The sequence below is a fragment of the Oxyura jamaicensis genome, chromosome 10 (assembly GCF_011077185.1).
Source record: "Oxyura jamaicensis isolate SHBP4307 breed ruddy duck chromosome 10, BPBGC_Ojam_1.0, whole genome shotgun sequence".
Taxonomy (NCBI): domain Eukaryota; kingdom Metazoa; phylum Chordata; class Aves; order Anseriformes; family Anatidae; genus Oxyura; species Oxyura jamaicensis.
In genome coordinates this window covers 12,702,992-12,720,856 of record NC_048902.1, presented here as the reverse complement: position 1 = coordinate 12,720,856, position 17,865 = coordinate 12,702,992, and the positions used below count along the sequence as shown (strand labels likewise).

Genomic DNA, 17,865 nt, shown 5'->3' with positions numbered 1-17,865 from the left:
ATTGGTGGTGGGAGCTTAAGGACTTGTATTAAATAACTACTAACTTTCTCTCACTTTATTCAAGTCCCAGGGCAAGTTCTTGCATTTTTATGCCTCACTTCCCACCCTGAAATACAGAGCATTTCTGCATTTCACAGGAATAACATGCGATTTATCACAAATTTTGAGGTACTCTGCATGTCAGACATTGGGATGAGTTACCCAAGGAGGTGATCAAGTCACTGTTCCTGGGCGTGTTCAAGGAAAGGTTGGACATGGTGCTGAGGGATGTGGTTTAGTGGGTGACATGGGTAGTAGGGTGATGGTTGGACCAGATGATCTTGAAGGTCTTTTCCAACCCTTATGATTTTGTGGATATTTCCCAAATTATGATCACGTATTGTTCATTTCACAGTAATGCACTTCATTAACGGTCATTGTGGGAATAAACTTCCTAAGATTCCAATAGTCAGCGCCAACACCACATCTCCATGGTACTGGTATTGGATTGCCAAGACAGAATAGACTGCTCCAAGTTTAGTTGGGACCAGCAACTTGCCACGTCATCAAGTGAATTTCCAGGACCTTTCTCCATTATTAAAGTTACAGGTATTTTAGGTCACGTAATTAAAACAGAGCAAAATGGGCTGAAAAAGCACCCTTCTATTGACATAATTTGTTGCTCAGAACTTGGGAGGAAAGGGATGAGTTTACAGAGAGCTTTCACTTGTTCCTAACTTGGTATTTCTCTCTGTAATAGCTCTGTGCACAATGTGGCAAAGGTTTCAGTTGCATAAATCAATGGTCTGTTGTAGTTAACTTTTATTTGCAGCCTCTGACAAGAAAGAACATTAAGTTCTCTCTGCTACATTTCCTGTAGAGAGGCGCACAGACTGCTTTTCCCCTTTGCCCTGAGCTAATCAAAAATACTGCCACTAGCTGAGAAATCCTACTTTTCCATTACTATGGTTCAGTCCATTGTACTATACTTATTTAGCTAAATAATTAAGGGACTAAGAAGTCACAAGCCTCATTACCATTCAAGTATCTCTCAGACCATAAATAATGAGGCTTGTGAAGCCCAGAGCTCCAGGTGCATCTTGTTTGAAGCCTCCCCTGAAATCTGGGACTTCCATTAGCACAAATGGGAAGAGCCACATGGTAGTCCCAGAAGTGCCCCACCCAGAGCTCAGTGAAAGCAGGCACCTGTATTCTGCACCACCCCTTTAATTCCTCCTTTTGTCACATGTGCATGGTTTCTAAACATAGTAAAAAAAACAATGGTAGAAACCACTTAGCCATGTTCTATTTACTCTGTAGATTTTTCTGTGAATTCAACTCACTAGTCCCAACCATATTCTGAGCATCTTCTGTACACACGTCCTTTAGCTGCGATGGAGACTAAAGGGTGTAGACTCCAGTATTCAGCTTCCCAAGAAGGATGGAGCATAATAATCCTGCTTTTTCTGTGCTGTATTTTATTATTTTCATAGTGAATTATGTAAAATAAAGGTTGATAGATCTCTGGCATATCAAGCTACCTGCACCTTACCAGATTCCCCAGCCTTGGAATGGCTTTGTTGTTTGGCTTCAAGTTCATAGGCCAGAAGCAGCACCCTAACATCCTCTTTGTGCGTCAGACCATCCATCAAGTGAAAGCAAGCAGCCAAAAGGAACATGTTTCAGCCCAGAACCATGTCTCCATTAAAAGACTTATCACCACTTTCCAGCTGGAAAAACAAACAGAGGAACTATTCTGGATGCCAGAAAAGCATTTTAAAGCTTTGATGTTCAGTCAGTACTGCAAACACACCCACATCACCACTTTTGTGACCTGCTGCAAGATATGCTTTCAATTTTATAATCTGAAAGCAATGAAACGTCAGTTCAAATATATTTTCTGGGTTGTAGTTAGGTATTTGCCTTTGCATTTTGGCCAGTGGTACAGTAATGGGGACCACATTCTGCCACTTTGCTCAGGAGAATAAATGCCTCTCTATTCAGGACAGCCTACTAAAAACCATTAGCTTGCTCCTTATTCCAGCTATGTTCAGTCATTGTTCTCCTTTAACAAATTCAAATGTTTTCCATATATGCATCATTTAAACAATGCAGCAACCTAGTATCCACATGGCTGTGTGTCACCCTATATCATATGGAGAGATTATTCTGGGCCAGAAGAGCAGTGCAGCTTTGCGTTCAGGTAACAAGCCCATTCCATCAGGGCTAATTGACTGTTAACATGCCTTTATTTTTTATTGACCAGTGCCAGTTGGTTAATGCTGAAGATCTCTGCATAACACATTATCAAGGTAAAAACATGCCCTATGAAACTCAGTGCACATGAAACTTATTACGCATTTAATAATCCAAAACCCACCCCCTAAAACTGAAGTCTTCAAGCTAATCAAGATGGTGAAACCTAGATAAAACTGGACTTCCTTGACTCCTGGTGGTATCTTTACAGTAAGCTGTCCTTGTTGCTATGCTGGTCCTAATGGCCAGGACATCCAGCTTTAGTTCTTCATGTTGTGGTTTGTCTGCACCACAAACTCCTACAGAAGGAGAACAATCTGAGAAAGAGCTCTGAATAACATGACAAACGTGTAGAAACATTAAATTCATGTTACTGATAGGAGGTCTTACTAAGGAAAATTTCCTCCCCATGGAAAATAGGTTTTACCACTAACATCCCAAACCCTCAAAGAACATGATCAAGACCTCCAAAAACAACAGGAGAAAAATGCATCCACTTCTCCCTCTGTATTACAGCTCCTACTTCCCACCTCTCCCTGGGCTTCCAGATACACCAGTTTTCATTTGAAGAAACCACACTGGAGAGTAAAACTTCGCATCAATGGCAGTTCCCAGGGATTGCTACATTTCACAGATGAAGTGGTGTCCTTTCATGCGATGGTGGTACAGCACTACCAAAGACATTAAAATGCTAACATTAATGATTTACATAGATTTAATTAGCTTGTATATCTTAACACATCAACAGGGAATATATTAATTTCCTTTCCCTTTGCTAGAAGAAAGCCCAAAGTATTAAAACAAGGGGACAATTTAAGCCTGACATTTATATGGCTCTAATACTGCCAGTGCTGGCATCACATATGCAATCTGAAGTTACTACCAAACACTAAAAGCACAACGAGCAACCAGAGACTCATGAATTCAGAACCCATCTGACAGGAGGATGCAGAGTGCTTTTTAAGAGAAAACAGAAACCTGGCTTCAGGAGCTTATCCCTGAAGTTGGAGGCATTCTCTGTTGCCCATGACCCGTACAATAGCCTCTCTAAAGAACTCTAGGGTTCACTCAGATCACAAACAGGGTTCAGGGTTGGCTGTTGAACTCAGCAAGCAGTTTAGCACCCAGAACAACACAGCAGCCTGCTTCAATACGCTCTATTGAATCCAGAAATGTACGGGGGTTGTTTTCCTGTGAATGAATACTACAATGGTTATAGATTTGATTTCAATTATCATTAAGTGGATGTAAAACAGGATGTTAACCTTTTACTGCAAAACATATAAGTGGCATCTCTCTGTGCATAAAAGCAAGTCTCAAATTTGATGCATAGGGCCATGTTGCATTTTCAAATACTTAGCTAGGGAAAAAAAACACACAAGTGAGTGGACTCTGCACATAGAAAACTGAAGCAAACAGCAGGCTGTCTTACCCATGCTTGTCCAGTCCTGTGGAGATTCAGTTTAAATCTCCTCTTCCTTTCAGCATTGCAGTTAAACTAGGACCTTTCCAAAACATTCTTACATGGGAAGGGGACATCCCAATTCTAAGGTGAAAGTTCAGAAAAGACCAATGTTTTTGGTGGTGTCTGGAAAAAAAAAATACCATCCCTCCAAGATTCTTAAGTATATAAAACAGATGGGGAAAAAAATATTCGGAAACACTAAAGAAGGAAACTTTTGCACCTTTAAGAAAGCGAATTATCAGTAGTGCTAGAAACATTCAACTCTGTAGAAAACAGTGATAGGTAATGATGCTGTTCAGCATTCAGGTTTGTGTGAAAACACAAACTCCTCTTAGTTTGAGAACACTTACTTTTAGAGCTAGAAGAACTATGATCAGAAGACCAGCCAGTTGGACTTCAAAGAAATATGTTCCATTCTCAAATTATAATCTCAGTTCACCTGTTCAGGCCTCAAAGATATCAGAGATGCACAGCTGGATAAAAAAGCAGATATGGGATTTCCTGGGTAATGTTGTCAAAGCCATTTTCTTCATGAACTGAGAGTAAAATTCATCTACCGGACTCTGTTAAATCATCGTCTCCCTATGAGTTTGTTTGGACAGCTTAATTTCATACAGTAGGTTTCTCTCTTCAATTTCTGCATGCTCATAACTCTTACTGACATTTATCAGACTTGGATCAAGGGGAATACTCCCACCGCAGTTCAATTTTCTCGTGAATTCACATCCCAAATAAAAAATCTTTCATTTAAAAAGCTCCTTATGTAGTTAACTGATCTTACATCATAATAATAGGTCTATTTTTATTCATCAGATGATTACCATGACTATTAAAATATACATTTCTGTGACAGTACAAACCACAACAGAATATATCAAATTCAGAAAACCGTCAAGAGCAAAATCAGGGTAATGCTTACACGAGCATTTTAAAGCCTAATGCTAAGACAGTGGCAAAAGACAAAGGGAGCCACAAGCAGAGCCAAGCACCCATAGTGGGGCAGACCACGTCCCACCAGCTTTTACAGCTAATGCAACCAAAGCACAAGGCCTGCAGTGCTGCCCTGATATGCGTGACACTGCCCTCTAACTTGCAGCTTTCTACTTTCAGGTAGCAAGAAAGTAACTGGACACCTATATAAACTTACTTTTCAATTGCCATAGGCTGTAGCTACTACTTCTATAACGGAATTTGTGTTTTGTGCAGCTTTGTCTATCCAGCAGTATGACGTGCATCCTACAGACATATTCATTTCACCAGAGACCTTTCTGAAAGCACTGTAACTAAATTATTTTCCAGGCTTACGTGAGTCATTACAAGCCAGACCTAGGAGTCATTGAAAATGCAGAAGACGATTTTATAACATTAAAAGAGAAAATAGAGAGGGAAGAGGGAGAGAGAGAATTTTCACATTTTAGAAGAAAAAAGAGGAAAAGAAGATCAAGGGATTTCACAATGGCAAAAAGTAACCAAGTAATCAGAATCCCCCTTTTTTTTTTGTCTGAGAAAAAAACCTTTGCACAATTGCTTCTAATAGTCTGTGGGGAACTTATTTGTCCATTAGAAAGTCTCATTTTGGCTCAGGATGAGGTCATGAAGAGCTGTCAATGTTTTGAAATGCAGAATGGTTGTTTCAGTTCAAGTTGGTTTTCATTGTCCTCCAAACATTAGAGCACAGTTTTGCACCATTTTTAATACTCACTAAAAACACAACTTTGGTTTTGCAATGCTTTGAAATGCATGGGGTGTAGTTCTTAGCTAAGGAGAATTGAAACAGGGTAGTCAGCATTTTTTCCAGCAAAGGCAAGGACTTCCGTGCCCCAAGAAACAAGCCTCTGAACTTCCTCCTGACCTAAGATCACAGCTCATGAAAAATGGGAACACAAAATCCAGATCTACTTAATTTACTGCAGTAAGGAATGTTATTAATTCTAGCATTGTATGACATAGGAAGACACTTCAGATACACTATAGTCATCTCATCAGCAAATAATCATCTTTTGTCCAAGGAAAAATTCCAAGCGCAGCTATTAAAAGTATTGTCTGCAAAGACACGAGCTTGTTCTCCAGGATTTCCCAACAACATATTCCTCAGAAAAGCCAGGTGCACCAGCCTGCAGTTACATGATCACCTGAATTCAGCACCTCTTCACAATACTTCTGGCTATCCCAACCCACCTCCCAGAGTAGGTTTTAGCAGCTCAGTTCTTTGATTCAACTCCCATTCAGCAACATAATACACACTGCGAGTGCAGGAGAGGTGGAGGAAACGAACCAAGGAGCATACATCGAGTTGGGTAGGCTCATCCCTTTAAATAGTCTTACGGATTTACATCAAAAGAATGGTGTAACTGCCCGAGAATTTTTAAGGCCCACAGAATCCCCTTGCAGTAGTTCTTTCACAGTTTGTGCGTCTCTTTTTGAATATTACCTTCAAAGTTCTGGCTGGTCCCTTCCTTCCTCCTTTGGAAATGTACCCAATTCACCTCTTAAGGTTGTCTTCTCATTTCCTTATTCAGTCCCAAACTCCTTTAGCCAGCACAAACTTTCTTTCTTTCTTTAGACCAAGGAGGCAGAGCAAATCAAATACAGTTTTCAGCTGCCAACTTGCTCATTGGTAGTGGTCTTGTGGCCCATTTCTGTTTCTTAGCACATGAAGCACACAGTAAAAATACAATGAAAGACAGTCAAGCATATACAGAGTTTGCAATATTACTCCAGGATTCAAAAGCTCTACCTAGACAAAATCCACAAACCATCAGAGTCAACCATGCATAATGAAGATATATAATATCCTTTGCCTGCAAAACAAATCGAGCTGATTGTCTCTAGATGTAATTTAGACCAGGCTGGTGATGAGAGAAACTGGTAGCATAATAATCTAGTTCGAAGAGTTTTCTAAGGGAAAAACCATATTTGACATTACAAAACACATTAGACATTTAAAAGCACATTAAATATATATAAAATATATATTTAATATACATAAATATAAATAAGTTTATATTTATTATATATATATGTGTATATATACATAATATATATATATAAGAAATATAAATACATCTAGCACCATCAAGAAACCACCAAGGGGGAAAATTTGAAAGTGTAATAAAACAAAATACCAAAGCTTTGGAGATTTCAAAACATTATACACTGGCACAAAACCATTCTTAGTATCTTCACACAAAAACAGTGCGCTAAATGCCACAGTAATTCAGTAAGATTTGTCATTCCTTCTCACTCTGCCCATAAGATACACCTCAGCTTTTAGCAATAATGATGTTAAGATTGATGTTTATTAAAAGTTTCAAAATGTTTTCTTTTATGCAGCTTCTGAAGTGCCCTTGTTGCCTGAGCTCCCATTGTATTGGATGACCTTGAAAGTGCCTGAGTCATGGGCAATTCTAGCTGCCATCTAAACAACCATCCTCAATCATATACATTGTCATGTTCTCATTATCTGGACTTTGTACTTTCCTACCATGGAAGGATTTTCACATAAATTATACAGGAAATGAAGCAAAATGTAATTACAGTGTCCAACAGTTCCAAGGAGATAGATAGCACAAGGCATGGAACACAGTTGAACTGTCAGCTTTCAATAAATGTCACTTGGTAGAAGGAATCTGAATGCAACATAGATCACTAAGCCACTTACTTTGGAATTATATCATTATCTCATCACATGAACAAAGAGTTATAAGGTTATGGCAATTTCAAACAATCAGCATTCAAGCAGATTTCTCAAAGGGACTTTCATTCTTTGCTTTTACACATATCTATTTGGACTTTAACATATACTAGCAAATTCTATTATATTGTATTAAATTGAGTTATCCCAATGAAAACATTTCTAGTAAGGTTAACCCAGACATTTAATAATCCATTAGCACCCTCACTTTTTCAATGCAATTTTTCTCATAATAGCTTTTTATTCTGAAAAGGAAAAGACACAGCTGTAGAGCTTTAGAGTATTCTGAACTCACGCTATTGAGCCGAACAGAAGAACACTGCAATGATGAATAAAATCACATTCTTGCCCTTCACTTCAGTGGATAAGTCAGACCCACAGCCTTTGCATTAAATGTTCACAGCCTAGTTTCTAGAGGGGAACACCATCACATTTTCTAGGGGGTATTCTTTCTTAACCTACATTAACAGGGTAAAGATCTTGGGTTTTTGCTTGTTTTGATTTGGTGGGCTTTTGTGTGTGCTATCCTCCACACAAAACAATTATAAAAACAATGCAAAAAAGCAAAATATAGTTTAAAACACTAAGGAAATAATTACAGAATTGTAATATCGCTGCATTTCAAATAATCCTTTCATCCAAGGACCTTCATGATGCAAATACCTAAGCCGTACTCTGCTATTGAATTATTATCAACCAGGTTATGGAGGTGCAGTTTTGAGCCTCCAAAAGTTAGAAGAAAATCAAATTATTCAAGTAACATAGAGACTTTCTCAGATACTGTGGTAATGATTTTTTTCTTCCTGCCAGCATGCATGAAACACATGCTGTTTTTCTTCAGTGTGTCTATTGTGTTCATTGGTCTCGTGGTATTTTTATATGCTTAGTAGGTGGAATGTTTTGAGAAATAGACAGTATGGGCTTAGCTAAATTAACTTTGTATGGGCTTAGCTAAGATTTGTTATGTGTTGTGAAGATGCATATTGGCAGACCCTAAGGCTCAGCTCAGGCAAAGCAGTTTAAGCCTTGGTAAAAGGATTGTGGATCACAACCTACCGTTAATATTTTTTCATTATTGTTGTACAGCAAAATTAGACTGATCAGCTTCATGTTTTGCTCTCCTTTCTTTTTTCCTGCTTATTGTGTGATTATACAGTTCTCCTGTACTCACAAAAAATAATTTTCACACTTAAAAAAAAAATTAATTTCAAGGTTTTAAGATACCCAGTTGTCTCCATAATTTTAAAATATACCCAAGCAGAAAATTAACCACAGAAATTGTATTGATGGAATTAAAGCATTTTTTTTTTCATGTTTAGTTAAATCAGTGCCATCTCTTATATACTTCTAAATCATCTTCGCTGTAACAAATATTGATTTAATTGGTAACTAAAATCAGGTAACTGGTTTAAATACCTAAAGAATTAAACTGAACCAACTCTACGCTAGGATGTTATTTAATTCAGCCTCTGCAATTTGTACATACAGACAGACCTTTACATTTGCATTTTAATTTAAAGCACATTAAAGAGTCAGAGAACATACCCACTGAAAGTACTAGTCTATGATCTGATTAGTTCCTTCAGAATGTGCACCCAGGTCCAAGGTGATGCCATGACTACCAATAGGTAAGAAAATATAACGAAAATAAAATCTGTAGGGAAAAAAAAAAAAAAATCAGTGAGAGTTCTTATATAAAAAAAAGTCTTACTTTTATCAGCAAAAGGATTTTCCTTTGAGGCTTCATTTCCATTATCACACAATGAATCTTCTGCCATCACAGACACAGATGTTCCCTTAAGTCTGCACAAATGCCAAAAGCTCTCTGTCTTAATATCCACTCTGGAAGGACTTCATTGTTAATGAGGACAGATTAGCAATTTATTAAGTAAGGCTCCTGCATCTGCTGCTGGTCCTGAGCCTTTCCCTTTAATGTGGTCCAAGTCAAATGCTATAGGAAATGAGCCTGAAAGAAAAAGTATATAATGAGCTTCTTATAGGCAGAAGCCCAAAGAAGAAACAGGGTGCAAATGATATGCTGTTTTATTTGTAAACATAACTGTGTATATCAGAATTTGATGCATCTAGGCATGAAAAATAGGCCAAGGATCCCTTCATCTGCCTGTGACAGTAGGCTAAATACAACCATAATGCTGGAAATAAACCGGAATTTGCTGCTCTGATTGAATTTGTAATTAATTTCACAATTAGATGCAGTTTCCAGAGATGAAAACCATCCATCCACACTTCTCGTTACACATATAAGGATAATTCCCCATATAAGAACGGCATTTCTAGGGGGAACTTCCAGGACTTGGTACCTCCTTCTCGGCTGGAGAACTCTGGCAATCAGCGCGTTTTTTCTTGCAGAGAGAGCAGAAAGCTCCACCATGTGGTCAAGTTGATTACTTGTAAATTGCTTGTTACCAGAGACAACGGTTTCCTTTTGTAATTGTGTTTTATCCCTAGTAATATTTAGATTCGCCCTTGGGAAAGCAAACAACAGATTGAAAAGATGATGTTTTCTGCTGAGCAAAAAAACAGGTGGATGGCTTATTAAGATGTATTCTGACCTGATTATTTTAGCTATCACAATTTCTTTTGGAATACTTAAAAATGTTTTCCTTGGCCATTTGACTAGAACACTATGACAATTACAGCCTCTGAACTAGTAATTGGTACAGTGGAGACTCTAGATGTACAGTCCATTCAGATAATCATCTGACTCATACAAACTTTACCAATATTATCCCCCCCCCCCCCCCTTTTTTTTTTTTTTTCCCCTGTAAGTTAACTGTAGGACACTTGTGACAAGTCATTTCTAGCTGATAAGCTAATCCAGTTCTACATCTAGTTTAACTGCACAGCAAGAGATGGCACTGGGAAGCTCAGGCAAGACAAGGAATAAGAAAGTCATAGAAAATTAATATGAAAATCTAGAAATATCACTTTCTCTCTTTTTTTTTTTCTCTTGTTTAAAGTATTTTCCTTTACTTTTAACATTTGAAACATGTTTTTACTTCATCCTTTCTGCTGAGCTCCTTAGTAAGCTTTTTAAGCACTACTTCTTCAGTGAAGCATAAATATTCAATGCCCTATTAAAATGTTCAGTATCTGTAGATGGCTATAGAGATAAGTATTATTGTTGTTAAGACATATTGACAAGAAAGCTAAGTGAGTGGACATTTAGGCTTTCATTTAGGCTGATTCAAAATCTTATCGAAGTGTTTTTTTTTTTTTTTTTTTTAATTATTATTATTTTTTCCAGTGTGTTCTAAGGCCTTTAAAATGCTCTAGTGGGACACCAAGGATTCAAGCCATAAAGACCTTGAGAATATTATCACCATTTACTAATTTCCCAGTTTGGAGCAGCAGAAAAGGTAGGAACGCAACAGTTTTCTTCAAAGTCTAATCCCACACCCTCTTACCTAGAGCAAACTCATCCATTTACAAAAGCAGCATCCTCTGTGAAAAGGTGAAGTTCTCATAATAAATGAAATTTTTGAAATTAAAAGAGGTGTCTGAATCAGATGACTAGTGTATATGCCAAGTTTCCTAGAAATGTGTGACATGACTCTGTTGTCTGTCATATAAATATTTATTCTCTTAATGATGAATAATGAATACTGGAAATGCCAGAACATAAAACAAACCTGAAGTGCAGACCACATTATTTGTCACGTTCAAAGAAGTTTTTGAGGAAGGTAAATGAAATGTACATGGGGAACAACACTTGATGTATTGATTGCCAGAAGATTTTTCTGATTTTTTTTTTTTTTCCAGATTAATTCACTGTTTACGTACACTGGAAAAACTCCTTGAAAAGGGGGTGGTGCATCCAATATCAAGTGTTCTTTTCCTCCTGCACACCTGAAGTAGACAAATTCTATTAATATAAATTTGTAAGTACCAGGCCCAGACATTTAAGCTGTTCAGTTTAAGAACAAGAAACTAATCAGATTTTGTTTTAATCTGACTTGGAATTTGTAACATGACCTAATATGAAGAAACCAGATCAATGAGATTAGGAACCTACACTTCTCTAAGGAAATAAGCCAATAGAATAATCCACAGACATACACAGAGACAAAACAACTGGAATCTGAGATGAATGTAGCAAAACAAGATTCCATTATTTGAGATGCAATCATTTCCTGGAACATTTAATATTAATTTGATTTGCTACATATCAATTAGGAGCCAAGAACACCTGAAAAATAAAGGTTCAAGTCACTGGATCACAAATCCCTGCTTCAGAAGATGAAAATTCTTAGGCACCCATTACTGGCAATATATTCCCCCCTGGCCAATGCAGGAAAAAACGGCTGTTTCTGGGGAAAAAAAAAAAAAAAAAAAAAAAAAAAAAAAAAAAGGCAAAAAAACAATACCTAAAGTGTTTGTCCCCTGGATTAAGAATAGCATCTGCAAGATACAATTTTATGAAAGTGGGATATGTAGCAATGTATCGTCTACCAGGCACTAACAGGAAGAACTAGAGCTCAGTTATTCAGGATGTCATCACTCCTACCATATATCCAAACCAATCCAAAAGTAATTCCTTTGTGAGACCAGTACAATAAACAGCACTTTGTCATCTCTAAATGTGCCACAAAGTTCAGATCTCAGAAAATCTAAAAGCTCAATTACAACAATGAGTTTCACTGATCATGAACCATTTCAGCAAATATGAAGATGAATTATTAATTAGGACAATCTTAAGAGATTGCTAGGAACAGAAGTTACAGAGATATCATGGTGATGCCTAAGGATTTTCTCTTAGTAATAAACATTTGTCCAAACCCAGATAAACATGTCAATATTGATTACATTCTTGGTAATTGCACTTTGATTCAGCTCTCAAGTCTCATCCCACATTTCAGACCCAGTTGACAACTGCTTAATAAATTTAGTGTTTTTTTTTTGTTTTGTTTTGTTTTGGTTATTTTTTAAAACAAACAAACAAAAACCGCAAACAAACAAACAAACAAAACACAAAATGTGGATGGCTTGGCTGTTTAATTCTTTTCATTGTGAGATTTTCTGTTGGGAGTAATTATCAGTGAGCATTTAAATAATTGCTACAATAAACTGCAAATTCCTGATCAAACAGCAAGTGAATTTCTTTTGTGTTAATCCTCTATGTACATCTTTATCAAGTATATCCAACAGAGCTACCCTCAACAGTAGACCAAAGCCAGGAGGAACCTGGGGAGTAAGCGAAGGCCACAGCCTCTCCAGCTGCTCAGTTCTCCACAAAGATCTGGTCATGAGATTCTTGTGGCAGCCTTTTGCCATGGCCTCCCAAAATGGTGCACAGGTAGTCTTGATTTCCAGTGCATAAATTTCTCCATGATAAACCAGAAATAAATTTAGAACAAGGACATGAGCCATCACCAAGATGCCATTTCCACGCTGCCCACTATACAAGGAAATAAGGTTACTAGGAGACATCCCTGAGGGCTGAAATCCTCCTATCAAAAATTGGATGGTTAAACATGGCCAACACAAGTCAGGAGGGGAGAATAGTAGTAGGATGGCTTGCTAGAAAGCTTGAGCAAGTTCCACTAAGGAATTAAAAGAAAAATGATACAATATACAATAGTTCTTAGAGGGGAATTCATGAACTGAATGGCCTGTACCTTCATGATTTGATACTGTCAGTCAGAACAAATCTGTTTCCAAAGGAAACTTGCTTGGTCTCTGCCTTCCTATGAGCTGAATCCACAAAACCCTCAGGGAAATGAATGCTATTTCTACTGAAGTGAGCATCCTTTGTTTTGCTGGTTTGCAGAGCAAAGTGCCAAGAGGGGAGGACAGTAAAGCAGTTATGAAAAGAAAGGAAATGCCTTCCCCAAGTCAAATTCAACTGGTTGAGTTGGCAGGATAAGAACAGTAAGGGTATAATCAGAGAGAGTGGGAAAATAGAAGGCATCTAGTTGACGGAAGGATAAAACAGACATGGCCTGTTCAGCCTTTCAGCCTGTCTGTAGTGCTGTCAAACAGCTAATCCTTCCAAAACTCCTTTGGGAAGTCAGCAGCGACTCTGACAACTGCTGTGCCACAACCCAATAGATGGAATTTCTTATGAAGCTAAAGCTTCATCATGACAGTGGCCTTCAGCTCTGCAGCCAGCACACCAAACTCTGCATTCACCCTCCTGTCAGCCTGTGGCAGCTCGGGAGGCAGAGCCAGGCCCTCATGCTGGGTTGGTGCCTGGCAGCAGCATGCAGCCCCAGGAGCTGGGCAGTAATGCAGCTTTTCTCTGGACAGGCAGCTCGGGTTCAGCAGATTTAGCAGGACATTAAATGTACCTCACAAGCAAGCTCCCAGGGGCTGGAGAAAGCCTGCGAGCTCAGTAGGGTTTTGCATACTAAGATCAGGTAACCACAGAGGGGTGGAAAAAAACCTAAAGCCTTCCTCAGCCCTGCTAGTAAGTCTGTAGTGATTTAGGGGGGAGAAAAGGGGGAAGATTTAAAAGTAAAGGAGAAATTTGTCTACCACTTCCTACAGACACTACACACTGACATATGCCATACGACTCTATTCACTCTGACCCAGTAAAAATTCACAGAGGCACGGAAGTGAAGCTTCAATGGATGTTACCAGCAAGGCTCCACGCTGCTTACTGCATGAGTCCCTGCCGGCCCTGCCTCAGTAGACATGCACAGACTCCCCGCGAGATGGCTGCAGAGACTGCAGCATCATAGCTGAAGCTGTGGCGTCTCAATCCAAGGGCAAGATACTCGGAGTATTTCAAGTGCACATGGGCACGACAGAAAGCTGCACCTTTCAAAAATTCAAATCCCCAAGGTATTTTTCAAAACTTCATGAAAAAGGATGTGAGATTTAAATGAAACATTTCTTCCTTTTTGAGGTGTTTTTCTCATCCCTGTGCTCATGTAGTTCTTCACAGCTTTTGGTTATTATATGCTGCATAAGCACATGTTTCAAATCATCAGCACTGCACTTCTTTTCTTTCCCCCCCCACCCCCCCTTTTTTTTTGTGATATATATTTTTTTTATTACTATTATTTAAAGACCTTTTGAAAACATTGCATTTCTGTCTTCTGCAAATAGACATTTCCTGTTGATTACACTGATTGTCAAACATGCTTTCTTATCCAGGTTTGGCTGTCATTCAGCTGTTCTTATTACTGTTCACTACATGCTGTCAGTATACCTCCTGTCCCTTCCCAGCTTAGATTTTTTGATAATTGGCCATTCCACACCCTTGCTTGTCACTGGCTGTGGGTCTTAAGCCAAGCAACACAAGCAAAAATCCAGACGTAAGCCTGGGTATGAAAAGCTTGGCCAGTCCCTGGAAACTTTGCCCTGACAAAAGAACATAGACACAACCTAAACAGAAATCTAAGCCAAGGATATATACTCAATCCATCTTAATGTGAACAGCTGCAATCCAAATTCTGCCTCATTCTACCTGCAACAGTTTTAGCACAGGCACTGCAACAGATTTAAACCAGGGAGATCTACATGCCCTTACACAGCTCTAACTTTCTGAGGTCTGAACAGCACAACATTGATTTTATCCTGGGAACATCATCTGAAACAGATATTAAGTATCGTCATAGTCCATGATCCCTTTTTAGTCCATAACTAATTGCAGCCTTAGTTTGGAAAGTCCCACAAAGAAAGCCTACAGAAGATTACTCCCAAATGAATTTCTATCCTGTCCCTGGTTGAAATCTAGGTCTTATAAGTTTTCTCTTCTGATCAGAATTCTTGTACTTACTCAAATCTGTATCATATCCCTGTAGTGGAGCAACCTTTTGTCTAAACACTGAAGCAAAGTCTATCTACTTCAACTCTGTCAGACTTCAGGCCTGATTAACATGGATTCACATGCCCTTCTCAGGCACCCATTCTTCAGATGGGTTCTTCGAAGCTTAGTCAAATTGCTGATGCCAGCCTCAGCCATAACCTCACTGTGGAGCCAGCTACTCTAGCTGACCTTGGTTTCCATCTAGGTCTAACAAGCAACCTTAATTTTCGTCCTTTAAATGTGCCCAAACATCAACCAAAAAGTCTACACTTACAAAAATACTTAATGCCTTTGGTTTTAAATCCCTCTTCCTGTCCCAGCAACAAACAAAATTATTCAGCATCAGACCTCCATGGACCTAGTTCATCAGGAAAAAAAACAACTTCTCAACAAAAGTCAAACTTCATGACCTCATCTAAACCCAGGCCCTTAATTTTCATGATTACAGGGTATGTAAAGTAATGTGAGTCACACAGATATCCATTCGGATAAGACCATAAGACTTTGTTCTCCAAACCCTGAATGTGCACATTTAACCTTCTGAAATCAATTTATATAGTCATTACTAGCTGTTGTTTTATGCTTGAGGATTTGAGGCTTGGCTCTTATCGAAGAGCTGATTAATTTCAACATTACAGAAACCTCATTTAATTAGGGGGACTTTTCTGTAATTTATTTTTTTAACTGAAAAACAACTATAAGAGTACATTAAAATTATGTAAATTTGAAACTCTGAAGCTTTTAATGAGAATTTGCATTTAGAAATCTTGCGTGTTCTTCAAAAATACTTTCAGTCATTATGTCACTGAAATTAGATGCAGTTAATTTACAACTTCTAAGAAGAGTGAGAATTATACATATATCACAAAACAAAGTTCATAATATGCCAGGTACAGGCCAAGGTCCTAGACTTGCGCATAAGTACAGAGATAAATAGTGAACCAGTCAAAATTATGTATTTTAGACATCTCATTACCATAAGCAGAAAGGACAGTTAAGCACTTCGTTTCTTTTACCATGGAAAGCTGTTCCATTAATGTAATTTCTCACTAAGAAAAAAATATTTTATTAATATTTGTTATGTAATCAAATCAAATTATGATTATTTGAAAAGTAGTAATTGCAAATTAATTTCTTTTCCATTTTCACTTCTTATTTTATACAATATGTGATGAGGAATCTGTGAAAATGGGAAAGGGCATCCTTTTATAACTACACTTCACAGTTGTGAGACAAGGATAAGTAGTATAAAATATTTGGGGAAATGTGAAATCTTCAAAAAACAACATGAAAACATGAAACCCTTTCATGTACAAATCACAAATCATAGTCTTTGAGGTGAAAAAAACTACATTGCAATATTCTAAGGTTTTAAAGAGACATGATAAATTTTATCCAGGCTTGGGAACAAAGGAAGTTGCAAAATAAAGTTTCTTCAATGAACACACAAAGTTCAAGAATTTGTATCATCAAGATGTATTATGGAAATAAAGTTAGTTGCTCTATTCAAATTACTATTTTCTACCTTTCACAGAAACCCTGTACTGGCTCAGCCACACTGGAGTTGTTAAAAAAAAAAATATCCTGGCAAGAAACACTTTTATAATGTATACCAATTAATACACAATATAACTCTCAATCAGATATGAACCCTAATTTTTTGAATGTGTCACATTCTGAAGTAGGATTAAAATTAATGCATCATCCTTTGGAAAAAAATAGTATTAAATAATGATTAAACTATATTCTGAATATGACCATTTCCTTTATATCCATTTGTTTTAAATCAAAACCTTTTCTGAATGTGTTTCATTTTTCTGTAAATGGCAAACAGAAGAATATAAATGGTATTTATCAAAGTCTGGAAACAAATGGAATAATAAAACTACTATGAAATTATTTGTGTTCAGACTGTCTGAAAAGGCCATATCAGATATAATGGGTAGACTAATCAAGTACCATAGGCTTCCAAATTTTGCAACAAAACAAGTGACACCAAGAACAAGTATACTTTAAATGGTCTTACAGCATCTAATATTGATGATTTTGTTGTTCCCACCTACTCCTCTCCAGAACATTTGCTTTTTTACTCTGCTGGTTTTCTTTACTTCTAATGCCCTTCCATATGTTCCAATGATTCTGCATGTTTAAACAACCTCCACAGATAGTTGACTAATTTATACGTTTCAGGAGGCACAGAAAAGCTGAAGAGCATTACAGATAGCCATCAGAAACATCCCTTACAGAAAGGTTACTTCATGCCCAAGAGAGACAAATTTATTTGCCCATCCATACCCCTAAGGTTAAAGACAAAATATTGAGGTATTTTGAGAAAAGCCTAGTTGCCTAAAGGAAAACTAAATGGTGAACAGAAGAGACACTTCAACTTCAAGTAAGCCTTATCTAGTTGGGGAAATGTAACCATAGACAGTAATTTCTTCCTGGGACAGAGGCTTAAATAATCTTCCAGACAAAAGAGTCTTAAGAATCCCTTCCTTGAGGAAATTCTGGCAGGGTAACTGTGTTCTGAGTGTGAGGAGGGTGAAGAGGAGTTTGGTTTGAGTGTGAGGATAATTGCTTTACAGCAATTATCTCCTATTAATGTTATTTAACTAAGAAACCATGATCTAGCTCTTCCAGGACAGCAGTGTCCTGGAAGTGTCTAACATTCTTATATGATGGAAGAAAGAT

General features: G+C 37.7%; 1 long non-coding RNA gene across 1 annotated transcript in view; it reads right to left on the bottom strand.

The window, feature by feature from the left end:
- Nucleotides 1–2,417: 2,417 nt before the first annotated feature.
- Nucleotides 2,418–17,865, bottom strand: part of LOC118172094 — a 62,558-nt gene continuing 47,110 nt past the window's right edge. Inside the window, exons 9-12 of the long non-coding RNA XR_004753551.1 lie at nt 9,106–9,360; nt 4,844–6,345; nt 2,701–2,906; nt 2,418–2,565 (exon numbers count right to left, since the gene is read on the bottom strand). This is a non-coding gene — a long non-coding RNA (uncharacterized LOC118172094). The remainder of the gene's footprint in view (nt 2,566–2,700; nt 2,907–4,843; nt 6,346–9,105; nt 9,361–17,865) is intronic.